The sequence below is a fragment of the Rousettus aegyptiacus genome, unplaced genomic scaffold, assembly GCF_014176215.1.
Source record: "Rousettus aegyptiacus isolate mRouAeg1 unplaced genomic scaffold, mRouAeg1.p scaffold_m13_p_8, whole genome shotgun sequence".
Lineage (NCBI taxonomy): Eukaryota > Metazoa > Chordata > Mammalia > Chiroptera > Pteropodidae > Rousettus > Rousettus aegyptiacus.
Genome location: NW_023416311.1, coordinates 73,588,569 through 73,608,694, shown reverse-complemented (window position 1 = coordinate 73,608,694; position 20,126 = coordinate 73,588,569). Strand labels below are relative to the sequence as shown.

At 35.7% G+C, this 20,126-nt stretch overlaps 1 long non-coding RNA gene across 1 annotated transcript in view; it reads left to right on the top strand.

Annotated features, from left to right (window-relative positions):
• LOC107517427 overlaps positions 1 to 20,126 on the top strand; it is a 148,898-nt gene that overhangs the window by 70,452 nt on the left and 58,320 nt on the right. The window contains exons 2-3 of the long non-coding RNA XR_004952528.1: positions 17,844 to 17,928; positions 18,253 to 18,360. This is a non-coding gene — a long non-coding RNA (uncharacterized LOC107517427). The remainder of the gene's footprint in view (positions 1 to 17,843; positions 17,929 to 18,252; positions 18,361 to 20,126) is intronic.

Genomic DNA, 20,126 nt, shown 5'->3' with positions numbered 1-20,126 from the left:
ACCACAGCTAAATCGATAATTTTCAAATTTCTATTATCTTTAATAGTGTCTACCCCAAATTCTTTACCTTTATCCTCTAACATATTTCTGAGTTACTAAAAGATAAAATCTTAATTTCTATTTTTCAAGGTGTATGTCGATGATAGGAGAACCTTCTTACTATATTAGTGTTGGTGGACTTCGGGGCTTTGATGTTAGTGTGAGTCCAACTTAATGAACATACATGGAGAACATAGAGGTATTATATGACAACATGTAATGGAAGATAAGACCAAGTTTCTTTTAATAGGATTTTGCTCTCTTCACCATGTTCCACGTTAAAGAGGAGCGCATTAACATATGGATTGGCTTCTGAAATGTCTCTATGTTGTCTATTCATTATAAGAATTCTGATAAACGTCAGAATTTTCACCTTTCAGAGATAAATAATAGGGCTGTAAAATTTACACAAATTCATCATGGAATAAATTTTTTTTCAGTACATGTTAGCCATCATATCCTCTTTTCTAAGTAGATCTTTAAGAATCTCCAAGAAAGGCCATTTAGAGTATTCATTCTTAAACTATTTGAAATCATCTAGGTTGCTTGATAAATAGCTGATTGCTACGCCCCAACCCAAGCTTCTGATTCAGTAGTAGAGCTGAGCCCAAGAATTTGCATTTCTAACAGTGCAGGTACTTCAGAGATGTGCAGTTAATACTTGAAAACTACTGACCTAGGAAACACGATGAAATCCTGTTGTGCGTGCAGAGCTTTTCCTAATCACCACTCAGTGAAATTTACTTTAAATTTAAAACAGCTTTCAAGTTACCACATGACAAAATAGTTTTCATTAATTTAGGGGTTAGAGAAGCCATTTCTCATAGCCACATTTCATCACATATTGGGGTATAGTTAGAGAAGAAACAAATTGGTTCTTTCAATCTGAATGTCATTGAGTTCTAAATGTGCTCTAAAACTGAGAATGTGTCATGAGAAAGTTATTGCAGGCTTTTCTCACCAATATAACTAGAGAACTTGGTTAGCTTTGCCCAGTTTGGTTATACAATAGCCAGAATTCCATCTCAAATATTTCAGTAATAAAAGATACAGTGGACAAAGAGAATGGAAATGATAGAGATAATTCAAACTTTATTGATAATTAGATTTGATATAAATGATCTAAATATTCCAATTAAAAGAGATTATCAGAATGGATTAAAACACACTTATGCTCACACATACATGACCAAAATATGTACTATTAACAAGAGATACACCAAATATCAAGGCCTAATTAGTTTGAAAGTAAAGAATGAGAAATAATATATCATGCAGTATTACCACTTGAGGGGTCCTGTGACTACTCCCTTTACAAAGGTGAGGTTTCCTCACAGAACTTCAGGAAGGGGAAGAAAAAACAGAAATTAAAGAAGAAAAGAACAAAAGAAGAGACTGGAAAATAGCTAGCAAATAGAAGGAAAGGGAGAGGAGAGAATAAAAAATAGAGAACAGAAAAGAGAAAAAAAGTTTGGAAATTTAGAGGAGAAAATCGAGAAAGGAGAAGGGAAGGATATAATAAGGTAGAGAAAGTTATTGCTATAAATTTCTCAAGTATTTACTCCTTGGGCCTCAAGTTTCTGGAAGACCCAGCTCCCAGTTTCCAACAATACCTTCTAATGCAGACATTTCAATGGAGGAAGAAGAAGTGTTCATTTCAGGTTATTCTTCCTGCATTGGCCTCAAAATAGAGAAGCACTTTGTAGGGTTTTAAAACTATCCTTCCAATGATATTAGCTGCATAAATTTTGCCTATAGAATATTCAGCAATAGTGGACTTAAAAGGAATGAGAATTTTCTTATGGAGACTGAACTATGCAGCAGCTCACTAATCCCCCCCACCAAGTATGTAAATATCATCCAAAAGTCTTAAAGTTGAGAAAAGCAAATATGTTATACTTATTTCTGTATTTCCCCATCCCTATACACGGCTGACTTTGATAACTAAAGATGACATTCTTTTCTCTAGTTTCTTCAAATCCTCTCTATGTATCACCACTGGGCCACTCCACTAATCATGCAGGCCTGGTATGTGAATTTTAGTGTGTGTGTGTGTGTGTGTTTGCATGCACGTGTGCATGCATACCACAGTCTTCAGCAGTTTGGCGATGCGTCTGGATTTTTTCTCAGAATAATATTTATTTTATTTTTCAGAAAAATATTTTAAATGCATAAAGTACATAGGATTATTTTGACATGTAGTTTCCAAAATATTTTTAAAATTTGTAATATAGAAGTAAATTTACTTCTTTATATGTATGTACACTAAAAACAATATCTGCCAGTGAGGTTTTACAAAAATTATGGGATTTCAACACAGTGATGAGTATAAATAATTCCTCCATATGTACAGCTATAACATGATATAAAAATATCTAATTTATACTGTTGACAGAGTTACAGATACCACTACTAATTTCTTTTTCTCAACTAAGTCAACACCAGTGTCAGACCTGCTCTGACACTGTCTTCCCTTTCCTTCTCTACTAAATTACTATTTAGGCAACTTCTAACTGTGAAATTAGTCTTCAACTTCCACCATGCAGATGTGAAAATTAACGAGTGGGACTAGAGGGGCCTGAGAAGTGTGTTGAGACTATTAAGAAACTTTTGCAAAATGTCCCTTTAAGGGGAAAAAAAAAAACTTTCAGAAATTCAGAAGAGGATATAATTCAGTAACCAAACAAGTCTTGTCAAGTTTAAAATGTACAATTTAGAAAATTACTGGTTAGAAATTCAGTGGGGCATGTTCATCAGCAAAGTGCTATAACATTTGAAACGGTATCTGCTATTGGAGTCGGGCAGGGACCTGTCATTACCAGTCTAGAAGGGCATGCTTTCTTTGCTATATTCTCTTAAAACAAAAATAATTCATTTTCTACTTTTGCTTTTATCTTCCTCATTAAAACTGAAAAGATAGTAAATGGAAAATGAGTAGATTAAATTAACTTTCTTTATCTGGGAGAAAAGCTATTAGATATTATATAGTTGCAGCCATAAAAAATAGCATATGTGACATGGGAGATTTTATATGGCTGTTGGTATACCTCATAGTCTTCCAAGAGAATGCTGGCTCTTGAAATGCAAAATATGTACTGTTAATAAACCATTTGGGAAATTCTGCTGGAAGAATTTGTTGAGTCGACAGGAGTGACACCTATGGATTTCATTCATATATCGTACAGGGCAGCCTTGCCAACTAAACCACATTTTACCACACCACAGACATTTTCATGAGCCTGTTCACTCTTTGCCAGCCCAGTCAGTCCCCAAGGAGGCCCATTTGTAGATGGCAGCGGCTCCCTTAGCTCATGGATCCCAGGCTTACTGTAGGCACAGAGGATTCTGAAGGCAGTGGAGCACAATGCTCAGGAGACAGCACCAGCCCGTGGCACTGAGCATACTGATGTAAACAGCTGTCAGCGGCCCTCTGGAAAGGCAGGAGGAGTAAGGGCCTCACTGGGACTTGGGTACCACCACAGCAGCAGCTGTCTCCACCTGAAGATGTCCAAACCAACCAGTCTTGCTCAAGCAAGAGTCAACACACTATTTATCCCTACACTCACTGCCAGTCTCCCAGAGGACATTTACTTAATTGTTTCATTTTCTACAGAGAATCTGAAGTTTTCCCTATAATAAAAAGGAAAAATAGGATTTTCTCCAGTCTGCTTCAATCTTTGCCTCCAGTGACTCCCACCACGTAGATCTGGAAATCCCACCCCACGAGCCCTTCCTAGTTGGCTTAGTTTTTGTGCCCACTGTTCAAGGTTGCATGCCAGCTCTGAGTTACTTGCATCTGGGTCAGACACCTTGGCCTCAAACCTGACTAACTGACAAGGTAAGCTAGGAGTGGAATTCAGTGTCTTGATCTGCAGCTTCTGCGTGCGATTTGAGAGAAGTCAAGCATGTGTATAGGAAGGCTATAGTGAGTCATCCTTTTGTATTGTGCTTATTGGGCCTTGTCCTGCTGAGCACCACTTAGAACTTTGATTGGTGGACTGCATTGCCTTCAATTGAACCACACAATGTGCTTAAGGATCACTTAACCAAGTAACAGTTGCTCCTCTTCACTGAGGCAACGCAATTTCTTACATTTCAATAACTCTTCCACTGGGGAAAAACAAGCCCTTCCGTAGGGCCAGTGTCCTTAGGGCAGTGAGCGATGCGGCTCTGTGGGCTCTGCTGAGACCATGGAAGGGTTGAATAGAACCCGGGCGTCATTGTTTCTGGCCTTGGCACAGGCCCTGGGAGTAATGTGATAATCCCAGCAGGCCAGCCCTGGAGAGGAGACTGCCAGCATACCGTACTCAGGAATCAACTTCTGACCTCTTGGCTTTTCTTCCCCCTTCCCCAAAATAATTTTGTTTAAAACTAGTTGTTCTGTCATAAATTATTCTTCAGTTAAGGGACTTGGCTCCTACATAAGTTTCTGTGGTTTGAAAAGAAAAGGGAGAAAAACATCAGAACACATTGGTTTAGCCAAGACCAAATGCCTAACCAAGGAGGAGTGAAACTAGGCTGGAAAAAGCAAGCTTAGAGATGAGAGAAGTTTTATCCACATGCTCTTTTAAGCTCTGCAGCTCATTACTTGATAATATAATTTTTTAGAAATATGTTTTTCTGTACCTGAATTTCTATGGGGAGTGGGCTAAGAAGATGCATTTTGACAATAGTTAGCATTATATTTTTGGGGCTTTTAAACCCATTTGGGGGATTTGTATGAGCCCTGGCTGGAGCTGTGTCTCTGACATATCCCTGGCAATCCAGAAATAGGCCAGCTTCCCAGGAAGAAGTTCTCCCGAGGCCCACGGGGATCATCTGCGAACCACACGGGAGAAGACGATATGAATCCGAGAGTGTGCTGGAGGAAAACGTTTAATTTGCATCACCACTTGGTTTTGCAGGGAAAATTAACTACTTTTATTTGTGATTTAGCTGGCATGACCCTATGACATCACTGGCTATTCAACAGGAAACAGAAATTAACTGACTGCCCAGTGCAGTTTAATGGTTTACTTTTACCCCAGTCATTTCATCACTCTTTTCAGGCAGAACAAAGTCTCTTCCTTCCCATTTCTCTCCTTTCAGTGGTCTCTGGTTGTATGAGTCTTGGGACCCATGAGAGCAAATGGAACCCTTGCCTCTAGCTCGCCTTGGCGTGAAGTGGCTAATAGCAGCTGTCTTCTGGGCACTGTCCCCGGTCCCTTCTCTGGTATTGATCTTACTGGCTCCATGTCTGCAGGTGGTAAGCGTGTGGCTTTTTTTGCTTTAGAATGTCCCCATGAAGCTTCAGCCACCTTCTTTCTCCTTGATGATTTGACTCCCCATAGCTCTCACTGGCCGCACAGCATCGCCCTCCTGCATTAACCTCCCCCTGCTTTTGCCTTGACGAGGTCCCTGGCAGGACCACTTTCTCCCAACTCAGCATGTGGACCACCTGGAGATTGAGATCAGCTCTGGTGCAAAATTCAGGTCTCCTCTGTTACCTGACCATGATGCCCTATCTTGTTGAGGTCTAGCTCAGGCAGGAGTCTTGCAGCACCTTGATTTCTGTGTTCTCTCTCATGCTTTCTATCCTTGGATTCAAAGCCCGGAAAGTGGTAGTCAGGAAACAGGTGTCCAATTGCTGCTCTTTCATACCTAGCTTTCCCTTTATTTTCCTCAGGAAAGAAATAAAAGACTAGGATTTTCCTTTCTTCCTTTCTTCCTTTCTTCCTTCCTGTTGAATCCAGTTAAGCCTTAAATAAGAGTCCTGGGGATGTCATCTCTATACTACAGGAGCGGGTTAGATGAGCCCTCCAGAATTGCTTTGGATGTTTTAAGGGAGCAGCAAAAGAACTTAGCGAAGCTTCTCTTTCCACCAACCCTGGTTCGTAAAGCCTTAAATATCCCTCCCTAAGTGCACAAAAAGAGAGAGAAGTAAAATCTCCCTCTTTTCCCATGGGGTAGTGTTTCTCCTAATTTGACCCTCAGATGACACGCTGCTATGAAATATACATTAAAGGAGAAAGTAGAAATCCTCAGTTTAATATTAGCTAAAGTGTTTTCAATATTTAAACCTCACATGGCCCAGATGGCCACACTGCACACCTCTAGGAGGATGAAATTGGTGCTCCTGGAACTGTGCTACGTGTCGCTGTCATCTGTTCTTGCGTTTAAATGCATATGCCCATCTGGGGTAGAGCTGCATATAAAAAGAAGAGGATGCCAGGAGGTAAAAAATCTTTCTCGAACAAGGTGTCAATCAAATTCTTAGTCAGGGTCTTCTAATATTTTTTGCTCCTATGATGAGGGTACAATCAAGAAAAAAAGGAGTTTCATTCAAGTGAAGCAGCAAGAAGCTCGAGGTGAAATATACTTTGACTATTCTGTCCTTTGACCCTTTTCATCGGAATGTTTCTACATGGCACCAGTGTCCACAGGCGTTTAGTGTTGTATCTTTAAATTGTGCCTGTGCTTCAAGGATAAGCCCCTGGTGCTTCTGGGTTTCTGTCCCCTGCTTGGGGAGACAGTCTTGTGCTCTAGTCTTTCTGTGCCCCAGTCTTCCTTTGATAGTTTTCCATGAAAAGTTTGAGATGGATGTAAAAATAAATGACGTGCTGATTTGTATACTTTGAAAGGGTGAATTACATCAATAACAATGTTATTTTTTAAAAAAAGAAAAATACAAGTAATCATTCACATGCAGTATTATTTTTTTCTCACTAAAAAGGTCATCTTTTAGATTTGCCTTTTTGTTAATTTATAAGACCTATTTGTGTGCTAAAATATTAATCACTTACTTGTCATGCGTTGTAAATATTTTTCTCAATATGGTCTCTTTTTCAAAAAAAATTTTTAATTTTAAAAATTAAAGTACATCTCTGCTTTCTTCTTTGTATGTCTGGGTTCCTAAAATTGGTAGAACGGTCTCCCCTGCCTCTAGGATTGTATGTATAGAATTTTGAAAAATAATTATTTTAAATTTTATACATAATTCTTTAATCCATCTGGAATTTATTTATGCATTTGGTGTGAATTAAGGGTCCAACTTAATTTTTTCCCACATGGATAACCAGTTGTTCTAGCTCCATTTGTGAAATAAACTACCTTCTCCCACTGATTGAAATATCACCTTAGTCCTGTATTAAACTCCAGTTTATGTTAGGTTTTATTTATCTTCACTTTCTTTTATTCCACTTATTTGTATATTCCCATACCAAGACCATAGTCTTTTGTTAGCAGTAACTTTCTAGAATGTTTTTATTTTTCATAAGGCAAGTCTTCCCTTCAATAGCCTCAATAACCAGGGTGAAATGTAGAAAAAATACCCACCAGGTTTTTTACTTAAGTTCATGAGGATCACTGCTGTGATTGGTGATGCCCATGAGAAAGTGACTAAAATCTGTGGCTTACTAGTTTTGAAGTGAGTTTGAGCTCTCAATTCAGAAATTAATGTGGTTGGTGAAAAATGGCCCTCTGAAAGGAGAATCAACTTTTCTCTAAAATGATCAATCGTACTAAATTATTAACAGTAGAACTAGATACTGTTTTGGAAGGTTGAGTATTCTGGTGGATTCAACTCATTATTGCACATTTCTATTGCACTCTTTATTAAAATAGCTAAGTGCACAAAAAGAACACTGTTTCAGGAAAAAGCTTGGGATTTCCCATTGCGTGAAAGGATCCTGTCTGCCTCATGAGTTTTTATTGACATCAGCTCTTCCAAGGGTCTCTCCATTTGCTCATACTTTCTCATGGCCTCAGTTAGTGTTCTGTGTTAAGAGTACAGATTTACATAATTTGCTATTCCTGATTGGAATGGATATATTTTAAACCACTTAGGAAAGTATAGAGTAAAAATCTTGCACTGTAGATTTTCAGAAGCCTTATTTTTATTATATTTATATCCTCTCTTTTTTTCCTGTTTCTAAGGCTTTTTCAGTCTTTATGATTATTTACCTTGTTTAGTTATTTTGATTATGTTCTCTAGGAAACCATTATGGGCATTCTCTTTATGCTACTGTCAATGAGATCGTATAATTAGAATCTTCATTTAATGTAGAGATTTTGTGTTGAAGTAGTAGATGGGAAAATTTAATAAAGTCATTTTAGTGGAGCAATTAGCAGTCATATTGTATGTGACCTTTAATTGGGGAAATTGGAAGTGATTTGTAGAAATAAAATGATGTAAAAAAATCCAAATGCCTACTTCTTTTTATTTTACTAATATAGGATCCTCCTACTGGGGTGGTATATGTATAGTTCTCCTTGAACAAAGGTGGATATGGTAGATCATATTTTGTTATAATGACTTTCTAATGTTTAAATTAGAATCATCAGGAAAATTTACATGAACTGGAGCTCTGGATTGTTAATGTGAAAAAAATATGTCAAGAATGATATATGAGAAGGTTTCAAATTATATACATTTAGTGTTTAAGTAGTGCTGCCATTATCCTCTGAAATTATGTCAGAAGATATAGTTCAAGCTCCCTGGTCCAGCTCTTCTGAGGAGTTTTTACGCAAAAGACTTAATTGGCTGTCAGTGAGTAACACCTAGTTCTTTTCCATCCATAAGGTGAGGGAGGAAAAAGAGGGACATAGACTAGGCAGTAGAATATTGTTGGAAATTGTCTTATAAACACAAACTTTGATTCCACATCTGTATACTTGATACTAAGGAATAAGATTACCCTTCCCTCCCTTTCACCATTTTTTTTCTAAAACTGGTCTCAGTTTAAGATTTTAAAAAGTTCTAAAACTTAAAATTATTTTAATACCAAAGGGAGACAAAGAAGACTGAATTTTCATAAAAATTGTAGACATGTTTTCTTTTAACATTAAGCTTAGAAAGCTAACCCTCATATTTTAGCACAGAAGCTCACAAAGGGTAGGGAAATATTTATTTTGCCAGGTGGTTAATAATTAAGTGTTATGTTAACCTGACCTTATTAATATGTTATTAATATGTAATATTAACATACAAAAAATGTCATAAATTAAAAGAGGAAAATGTGTTTCTAAAAATCTTAAAAATAAGCAATCAAAATATAAAGCAACCTTTTAAATTCAGTTCAAAATTTTTTGAGATGAGAAAGACATAAGGAGGAAGGAAAAGGACCATATGATAAGAACATATTTGTGAAATTATTATCCAATATTTTTTCTCCAAATATTTCCCATTTCCTCGCCTGTCTTTTAATTGGTAGTTGGCCAAAGCTGGTTGTTTCCTGTGTGCTTTTTGGATTCAAAGTTTCACATACTCAAGATTTAAGGGAAACAAGTGTCATGGTTTTGAGGAGAGTAGAGCTTTCTTTGGAAAAGAGAAAAGATATCCTTGGGTTAAGGTGAAAGGCTATGCATCCTGGACAGAAGGGCTCTGGACCCTGCTTCTTGACTGCCCCATGAAGGCAATATAAAACACCAGATGGACTTGGTAGACACTAGAGGAGAGCTTGAAATCCATTATTGCTACATTCCAAAAAGATCCTGGACTGACACTTCTGCACAGATAGATTCACCAGAATGGCCCCCATTTCCTGGAGTAGAGATTCTTCGGAAGTGGTGAAGAAGATCCAATCCTAAAAACACCAAGCAGAGAGCAAAGAGGGCTGTCTAAAGCACTATAGGGAGCAAACCAAAGTGTCCAATATGATAATAAATAGTTCAATATATAGCCATGTATACAGAAGGCTTCAAGAATCAGAAGAATGTTGCATATTCTCTTGTGTCTTCAGATTTGGTCAGCCCCCTAGAACTTAGATTCAGTGCTAAAGTTGTGAGGAGGAGAGAGCACAGTATACTGACGAATTAGCTTCTGTCATCTGGCATAACAGGAGTTCAAAGTAAAAATTCAGTTCAGTTATAGACTATAAAGTTATACTATCCCACTTACCTGAGTGTAGATTGAAATTTAAAGTCACATTATTTGAAAAAATAGCGGAAAAGGATTGTTATAGAAGAGAAAGAGTTTGTCCACCTGCCACCTAATGCTGATGGAAGCAAACATTAAACACCAAGAATTACAGTGGAGAAATACTGGCTATTTTATTATAAATGGCACCACCCAGGGGAATGGGAAGCTAATGCTCAAAAGCCCGAACTCCTCCATCCAGGGCTCTGGGCAGGTGTTTGAGGGTATAGGGGGAACAGGATGTGGAAGAACTGAAGGGGCAAGTTTGAATCGGAGGATCTTGGAATTTGGTCATTTAAGTTAAAGGGAATCAACACAGGATCTTCTCGGACAACTGGACCCTCTGTGAAAAGGTTGGAAGTTCAGGTTCTGGTTATGTCCTAGTCTTTTGGTTCTGTGTGTGTGTGTAGGTGGGGGTGAGGCAGCTGGAGATCGAAGTTCTCTCTTCTGTGCATGCCTCAGCTGCATGACTTCCAGTTTTGGTCTGTTGTTTCTGAAAAACTCACTATCTTGTTAAACAGGGAAGGACAATTTCTGAGCTGGTCCTGTGGTTACAGGATGAAAATGAGTAGCATGATCTCAATTGATTTCTACAACTTTTTTACCTTTAGCCGAAGCCAGTGAAGGCAGGTTCCTCTTTTTCTAACAAAAACATAATTTTCTTTGATGATTGTTTTAAAGCATAGTCAGTATCAGTAGGATGGTAAGAATTAGAAAGAGCTCTTAAGGGCTCTGTCTCCATGTTATGCTGTAAGGTACTCTGCTACAGGAATCCTGCATTCAGTGAGGTGTCAACATTTTTTCTTCTCTTGCTTTCTTTGTTTTATTTACTTATGTATTAAGGCTATCTTCTGTTTTATTGCTCAGAAAATAAGTAATATTTTAATATATATATTTGCTATAATATAGGCTGTGTAATACTTTAAATTTTTTATTTTAGTTTACCTGCTTCTCCAATTTTAAATTTCCTTTTCTCATTACCTTTAAGATCTATTGTCAATTTTTTTCTTTTTCCTCTTTTAAATTTGTTTTTACTTTATTTGTTGCTTTTAACTTCTTTTATGACCTATTTCTACTTTTTGATTTTATGTTTTGAATATATTGTTACTCAAATATATTATTTTCTCTTAAAGGAAGTGTGACTTATTTGCTAACTAGAAGACAAGAAGCAGAGTTCATAGCATGTGGTAGTGGAGAAAACCTACACACTGAACAGGGAACGTGGGAAAGTTAAAGTTAAATGGAGGAGATATTATTATCTGGCCTAGTACATGTCTACTGATATTAACATAACAATTTTTCAAGTTAAAATTATTGTAGCGTTGGCTTGTGATAAGATTTTGGACTGGAGAGACCCTCAAAAATTGTTCTTGAAAATCTCGAACCTTTTCATGGGTTGACCTTCAGCTCACTTCCATCCTATCACAGGGAACATTATATACACATTTGGCTTTTCAACTCTCAGAAAAGAGTAGCAGTGCAAGATGAAGAATATAGATCTTTCTTACAACCTCTTCGATGAGCAATTTGGAAATTTTTGCTAAAATTTAAAATACACATAGAGCATTCCACATTGAACAATGAAAGAGATATCCTGTGGAAATACTCACAACGGTACTCAAAAATGTTACTAAAACAATGTAAGTCATAGCCATAAATTGAAAAACAATCTAAATGCTAATTTGGTAGAACATTTTATTTTAAGTACATACTAAATAAAATTCATCTTCTGATTCCAGTAACAAGAGAGATTGAGCTTCTGAGGGTCCCTGCTCATTAAAACAGAAAAATTCAGAAAAAAATGTATATTTAAATTTTTTAAAATGTATCTGGGGGAAAAAACTGTAGGAGCCAAAAACAAAACAAAACAAAAATTGAAACGAGAATGTTAAATATATAAAGTGATGACATGGTAGCCTTGGGAAGATTTTAGTCTAATAAAATAGTTGGGAATAATGATTAAAAAACATATTTAGAAATAAGAGTTGTACCTTTGGAGCTTACTTCCATACATAGCCTGAAAGATTATTTTCTGAAGAAAAGGGAGTATAAAACCTCACATTTGCAAGTATCGATTGTTATTATGGATAAGCCTTTTAAAGATCACTTTAAAAAGATAGATAAGGACTTTCTGAAAATAATGGAAGTGGTATATATATTTTTAATCTTCTGGAATCTCTCTACGAATGCAAACCAGCAACTGGGCCATCACTTTAGTGGACTAAAAGGACACTATCTACAATAAAACAAGAAGACATGGTATTTCCAAAACCATAGGTTAGAGAATAACAAATCCTGACATTGTATGATCTATGAATGGGCAAGTAGAAAGCAGCAGAATATTTCAAACTAATCAACAGATACTTACTGGAAATCACTATCGTCCAATATGGGAATAACAGCTTAAACTAGAAAATGTTTTCACATACATGAATTTGAGAATGAGCACAAGGGATGTGATAAGATCTGAAAGAGGCAGAGCAGCACCATCAACTTTCAAAACTAAACACAAATCTATGAGAAATTGACAGGCTTATAATATAAATTAGGCAGAACAGTGACGATAGGAGCAAAAAGAGGAGTTTATATAAAAGTGACAGAGGAGAACAGAGCCAAGAAATTGTCAAAAAGTAAGAAACCATATCTTTTAACACTTTGTTAAAACTACAAGACAGATTTCTAGATAAGTGATGCTGGAAAGCTATTATGATCCATTCATCTTTCCTATTAATTAAGAAAAATTAATTTGTGTACATGTTAAGTATTTATAAGGGAAAAAAATAGAACAAGGAGCATAATAATGTCCCTACAGAAAATTGAAGCCAAAAAGACATGCCCACAAAATAAGTAAAATGTATAACCTTTAAAAAAAAGTATAACTTGATAACCTAACATTTAAAAATGAGCTTAGAATTAAGAAAGTTATAGATGAATTTTATGGCATTTCCCTTAGCATAATATTCTTAAGATCCATCCATCTTGTTGCAAATGGCAATATTTTATCATTTTTTATGACTGAGTAGTATTCCATTGTGTGTGCATGTACATGTATACCACATCTTTATCCACTTATACTTCAAAATACTCTTAGGTTGTTCCTATGTCTTGACTATTGTGAATAATGATGCAATGAACATAGGTGTACATGTATCTTTACTAACAAGTGTTTTCACATTTTAGGAGTAGATACTCAGAAGAGGGAGTCTTGGGTCATATAGTAGCTTTGAGGAACCTCCAAACTGTTTTCTATAGTGGCTGTACCAATTTACATTCCCACCAGTAGTCTCTGAGGATTCCTTTTTCTCTACAACCTCTCCAATACTTTTATTTCTTGTCTTATTGATAATAGCCATTCTAACAGATATATCTGTTAGATCTCATTATAGTTGTATCTCATTATAGTTTTGATATACATTTCCCTTATGTCTTTATACATCTGTTGGACATCTGTTATATTTTCCTAGGAAAAGTGTATGTTCAGGTCCTCTGCCATTTTTTAATTGGATTGTTTGTTTGTTGTTGTTGTTGTGGTTGAGTTGTATGAGTTCTTTATATATTTTGAATATAAACCCCTTATTAGAGGCATTGTTTGAAAATAACTTCTCTGATTTGGTTGTTGCCTTTTTGTTTTGTTGATGGTTTCTTTTGCTATGGAAAATCTTTTTAGTTTGATGTAATCCCACTCATGAACTTTTGCTTTTACTTCCCTTGCCTTTGGGGTCAAATTCTCAAGGACCATATAATTTTGCTCATATGTGGGATATAAAGCAGAAAGCAACAAATAAACAAAACAAACAAACAAGCAAACTCATAAGCACAGACAACAGTACGGTAGTTACCAGAGGGGAAAGGGGGTGGGAGAGAATAAAGAAGGCAAAATTAGTCAAGTATATAGAGAAGGAAGGAGACTAGACTTTGGGTGGTGAGCATGGAATCCAACATACAGATGATGTATTATAGAACTATACACCTGAAACTTATATAATATTAATCAATGTTACTTCAATAAACTTAATTCAAAAATCCTCTTATACACTCATAGTACAATGTTTCTGGATAAATAAATAACCTGTAAGAGATGTCCTTCATTTATGCTAAATTTGATATATAAAATTCTTGTTATATTTTAACCAATCTTATAATCTTGCCTTTCTTTTCAATCATATGACATAAAATTGCATTGCTAAAAGAAGATTAGCACATATAAATAGCATTTAAAATATAGTAGCCTAACAATGCTATTTATAAGTCACTTGGACAAATAACTAACTCTTCAATAAAATCTATATTTTAAAAAATAATAAATAAAATAGAACTGATGAATACCCCTTAATAAGAATAAAACATATAATCTTTCCTTATGATTCAGGAATTCTATTCTAAAGGAACTCTTCCACATGGGCCCAAAAATGTCTATGATAGCATTGTTTATAATAGCAAGAAGCTGGAAATAAGCTAAATAATCATCAAGGGGGTACTGCAATGTATTCATTCAATTGGCTACTGTACAATAGTTAATATGAATTAACTAGTGCTAAATAGATGGGCTGTGCACCTACCTGCTAATTTCTATCTGTGTGAACTTGGCAAAGCTACTTAATTTCCCAAGGCTGTTGGTGTTCCTATCTGTAATATGGACATAGCAATAACTACTCTGCAGTGTTGCAGTCAAGTTTAGAGTTATTATATGTGTAGAGCTCTTTGCACAGTGTGAAACCTGGCAGACACTCAGATGATAATTATCTCAGAATTGCACTAAGGCTGCCAAGTTTACTTAACTTGCTTATAGCAAGTGAAATAAATAGAGCTTTAGTAAAGAGGCAAAAGTTGCCAGACCCTTTTCATTATGTTGCCTTAGCAGGTCTCTTATTGCTTGAATTATTACAATAACCGCCTATCTGATCTTCTTGATTCTAGTCTGTTTCTTCTCATCAATGGGTTTTCAAACCATGGGTCACAACCCACTAGTGGGCTGTGAAATCAATTTAGTAAGCCAAGACCAGAATTGTAAAAAATGAAACAAATAGAAAGTATCAGTGATTCACATGTAGTGCAACATTGTGTTGTTTTGTGAAACTGTTCTTCAGTTCCGTTTCTGCATGCAAGTGCACTAGGCTGCTGTGTCAGAGCATTTACTATGGGTAACAAAGTTTGATATATCTCTACATCTGGTGCATTCTCTATAAGTCAGTGAGAGTGATCTGCTGCAATGAAAATCTGGTTATATCCCTTTCCGATTTATTCTTTATGGCTCTCACTAGCTTTCATGAAAAAATTTAAGTCTCAATACCCAAGGTCCTTTGAGATCTTAGTTAAGATGTTTTCCAGACTTATCTCATTTCTACAGCCTCTGATTACTCCTGTTGGCACCCTAGTGGTTTGTTTGTAGCTCACTGAACAAGTTCTGTTGTTGGCCTTCACACCTTTGCACACGTGGTCCCTCCCCCCTGGTTGCCTCTTTTCTCCTTCTGTGGCTAATGTCTCCTGCTTATGCTTTAAAATTCCACTTATGTCACTTCTTTCAGGAAGCCTTCCTTGATGTTCTGTCTCCTCTGGGCTTCACAAGTACTATATCATTAAATTTATAATAATACTTGTTGCCAAGTATGACAATTTAAATTTATTAAACTGTCTTATCTACTAGCATGTATGTTTCTTGAAAGCAAGAACTTGATTTTACTTAAATAAGAATCTGCAACTAAGAGCACAGAACCTGGCATCTCCCAGAACCTCAATATGTGTTTGTTGAATGATTAATTATGCCAACTTGAGTGGAAAGTGAGAGATCCTGGGTATACCTAATGAAAATCTTAGGCATAAATTTGTCTTATTTTTTAAGTTTAATTTGACCTTTAACTGGTCTCTGGTTTATTATTTTTTATTATAAGACAAAAAGGGGACTATTTGGGCTACATATAGAAAAGCAGATATAAATGTGGTTACCCTTTGATATTTTACAGTCTTTTGTCTATAAATTTTAACTAGAATGCTATACTTATGAAACAAATGCTTTAGCACCTTTGAAATATATATATATATAATATATATGATACATATAATACATGTGCGTAAGATATACATATATATGTGTCATATATATATATTATATATAATATATATATATATATATAATCAGTTTCCTAATGCCTGAAGTAACTAATTAAATAAAGTTCATCTACAGAGCAGCTTCTGGTACATGCTGTCCTCAGTAAACACATTCCTTGCACTATATAGGTTGATAAGTCTTTGGAGCCAAAAGATTTGTCAAACCATTAGTTATCAAACATGTGACATGTGGGTAGTGAAAATTCTTTTAGATAGATTTCTTGTGGATCTGATTTACATAAAATATACTGTTACTCTTCAAAGATGAATTTTCTGGGTTTTTATTTCACATTCTCTCTGGCATTTCCTGTCTTTTGATCATTTCCTTATGGCTAACAGCTTTGTAAAGCAGGGATATAAGGAGAATAAGAGGAAATCAAAATATGATGTTAAGTGCTAATAGTCATAAAAATGACAGTTAAGTAGTCTTCACCACTCAGTATCTGTCAGGTACTATAACAAGTGCTCTTATGTGCATAGTGCATCACCCCATTAAATCCTCACACCAACCCTACATGCCTTATTTGGAGAAATCGAAGTTTGGTAAGGTAAAGTAAGCTGTCACAGTTACATAATAGAGCTAGTTTCTCATTTTTTTTAATATTTAAAAATGGTAAAAACATGATTGGAGAGAAGGTAGAAATGAGAGGCTAAAAAAAAAAAAAAATGCTCTGCCTGCCCATGAATTATAGTGTATTTTGGACAATGAATATTGTACTATATTTTGCAGAGTTTTTACTGGTTTGGTGCATTTTGCTGTACAAATGAGATTTTAATAAAAATGAAGCAACTAATTTTATTCATTCATTTATTCATATTTTAGGGTCTGAAGACATAAGCAAGAATAGGAAAAATCAAAATCAGTCAATTAAGAAGCCGAATATATAAATAACGTTATAGCACATAATCAGAGATATAATTGATTTGAACATGCAACAGTAAGAGAAAAATAAAATGACCACTTAAGCACTTAACTTTTTCTGGAGAAACCAGAGAAGACTTTCTGAAGAGGTAAGAATCGAACTGAGTTTTGAAGAATGAGTAAGAGATTGACAGTTAATTCTTTAAGCACCTGTTATATTATATATATATATATATATATATGAAAATTATATGTGTGTGTATATATATACATATCTACATATTTCTACATATATATATCTATATCTATAGATATAGATATAAATATAGATATAGATATGTATTATATGTGGCATATAGCAGTACTGGCCCAAAAAGCTGCTTCAAAGAACAAACATCCAAAAAACTAATAAAAGAAATAGTAAGTGATCAGAATTATAACTTTATAACTTCTTAGACATGTTGTATTCCCTAGGCTTTAAAATATGCTCAAATGACAAGTAAAAAGTTAACTTTTTAAATTAATATTTGATGGGAGTTTAGTGGTGGGAAATGATGGAAATATTGGGAGTGAAGAAGTTTAACAACTACCGTTCTGAAGAACTAGATGCCTCATTCTTTTCTTTTTCTTTTTTTGGAATCTGTTTTTTTCTATGTTGAATGAGCCATGGTCATGACAGTGCCATTACCCTGAGCATTCACAACCATTCTCATGTATATAATAAGGATTGTCTTTCTTCTGTCCCTTACCTCGTCCTTGATTGCTTCTGAATTCTGAGCAATAACATTAATCAGAAAATCAAAGAATATCATTAATAACCTTTGAACTTCTTAGAAGTACTAATTTTAGGGAAAGCCCCGAAGGATTGTTCAACTATTGTTTTTGCATGTGAAATCATGGAAAAGAGTAAAATCAAGAATAGAATGTGTTTTGCTTTTCCAGATCCACTTGTTACAAAGTGCAAAAGAAACTGCAGATGGACGCTTACAGATGGAAGCCCACTGATCATACAGCTGTTTCTTTGTTGGTACGGAAAACCAATTATGGGTGGAAGCAATGGAGTAAGAGACAATATTAGCATGCACTGGCATTTTAATTATACCTACCATAATTCTAACGTTCTGTTCTGTGGTGAATTGTTTGGGGAGTTGTTTTGAAATTAGAATCCAATTTTGCAAACTTGAATCAATTAAAGTAGTACTGTTTGGAAATACACAGAGACGTGAGTTTGCAAAAGATTTTCCAGTAATCTTGCTTTGTGATGTTTAGAGTTCCTCTGACAACTCTCGGGATGAAGGGGAGAGAGAAGGAAGAAGGTCAAGATTTAAAGTGCCCCATTTCTGTTCTTTAGGATTGTCCACTGGAGAACATCTTTAACTTCTCAAACTATTTAAACTGTCTCGAAATACTCTTACCAGAAGCCAGACTGGCTGGGCATGAATCCAACTTGCCTAAAAAGGTAACGTGACTCTAACCTCATGCTGCCATCCCTCTTTTCTGGGACTGAAAACTTGAGGGCAAATTAAGTACACTACATATTAAGGGTCATACTGAATTTCATTTCATAAATTATTATGAGCCTGCTATAATCAGGAGTGAGTGAGAGAGATACTGTTCTCACCCTCTTGGAGCTTATGGTTTATTAAAGAAAACATATTAAACTAGTCAATTGAATATATCATATAAATATAATGAATACAGAAAAAGGAGTTTTATAAACATATTGGAATGGAGCTAGAAATAGATTAGAGGGTCAATAAAAGCTCTTCTGGGTAACTTAAGGTTTGCATATTGAACAGAGTTATATGTATGTTAAGAAGAAGGGAAAAAGAGCTCCAAGGAGAAGAAACAGCAGATGTGAAGGTTCTATGGCTAAAGGGGACTGACTTATTTGAGGACCTGAGAGAAGACTTTTGTGACTGGAGCAGAGACTGGGGCCAAGAGGCCAGGAAAGTGGGCATGGATTGGGCTGAAGAGAGCCTTGTAAGCCCTAATAATGATATTTTCCTTTATTCTAAGAGCAGTGGGAAACCAAAGATTTTAAAGAGGGAAGTGACATGCTCCAATGTGAGCGTTTTTAAAAGGTCCATTTGGTGCTCATGTGTAGGTTGATTTGGAAAGTAGCAAGTCTGGAAGCATATTTAGTGAAGAGGTGCTGGTACCAGTGGTGATAGAGAGAAACCTACAGAACTGGGAGAGATTTAAGATGATATGGACAAGGGGACCAATTAGATATGACCGATTAGATATGAATTATGAAAAAGGAAGTGGTATTAAGGGTGACCCTAAGTTTCCTCAATAACATATGAGAATTTGACTGTAATTTGCTGACATTAAAACTCAAAGAGGACTGAGCTTGGTGAGTGGGTACGAAGCAGGAAAAGTATGAGTTCGAGACTGAACTGTTGAATTTGGGGTTCCTCTGAGAGACACCCAAGTGAAGTGGCAAAATGAAAACGGAAGAGTAGAAGGGCTGAAGTGAGATGAACCTGAATTTGTAATCCCTATTCTACTATTTACCATCCGCGAGACCCTGGACAAGCTTTTACATCTTCTTAGGCATCACTTTCCCCATCTTTAAAATGGAGTTAATAATAATAGTATCTGCATTGAGTTGTTGTGAATATTAAGTGAGAATACACATAAAACTAACATTCAAGAGTGGAAACGAGATGAGGTGTTATAGGAAGAGGACAGTAGGTAGCCCGAGATGACTCTTCATTTCTTATCATTTAAATTTTAAAAAGAATATATATGTTATTATATGTATACTTACAAAAAAAGAGTTAAATATAAAAGTATATAAAAGAGTAAATTGAAAACATACATGTATACCACTTGGTATAGCACTTGGTGAGTAGTCAATAAATATTAGCTGTCTCTGGACATAGGGTCCTGGAGCTCAGAGAGAGTTCTGGTCTAAAGATAGACCTTTAGTTGCCCTTGCATTATGACAGTAACAAAAGCCATAGGAGCTTACCAAATCATTTGGAGAGAGAATGTTGGGTAAAAGAGGGCCAAGGGTTGAACTTTGAGAAATTTCAACTGTTAAAGGTCAAGTAGAGGAAAATAAATCAACAAAGGAGCTTTAGAAAGGACAGCAAACATGGCAGAAGGAAAACTGCCCAGCTGGGCAAGGGGAGCTTATATTCAAAACAGAGGTAAACAATATGGCATGTTGTTGCAAGCTATAATGAATGGAAAACTACAGAGGATGCCTTGGAT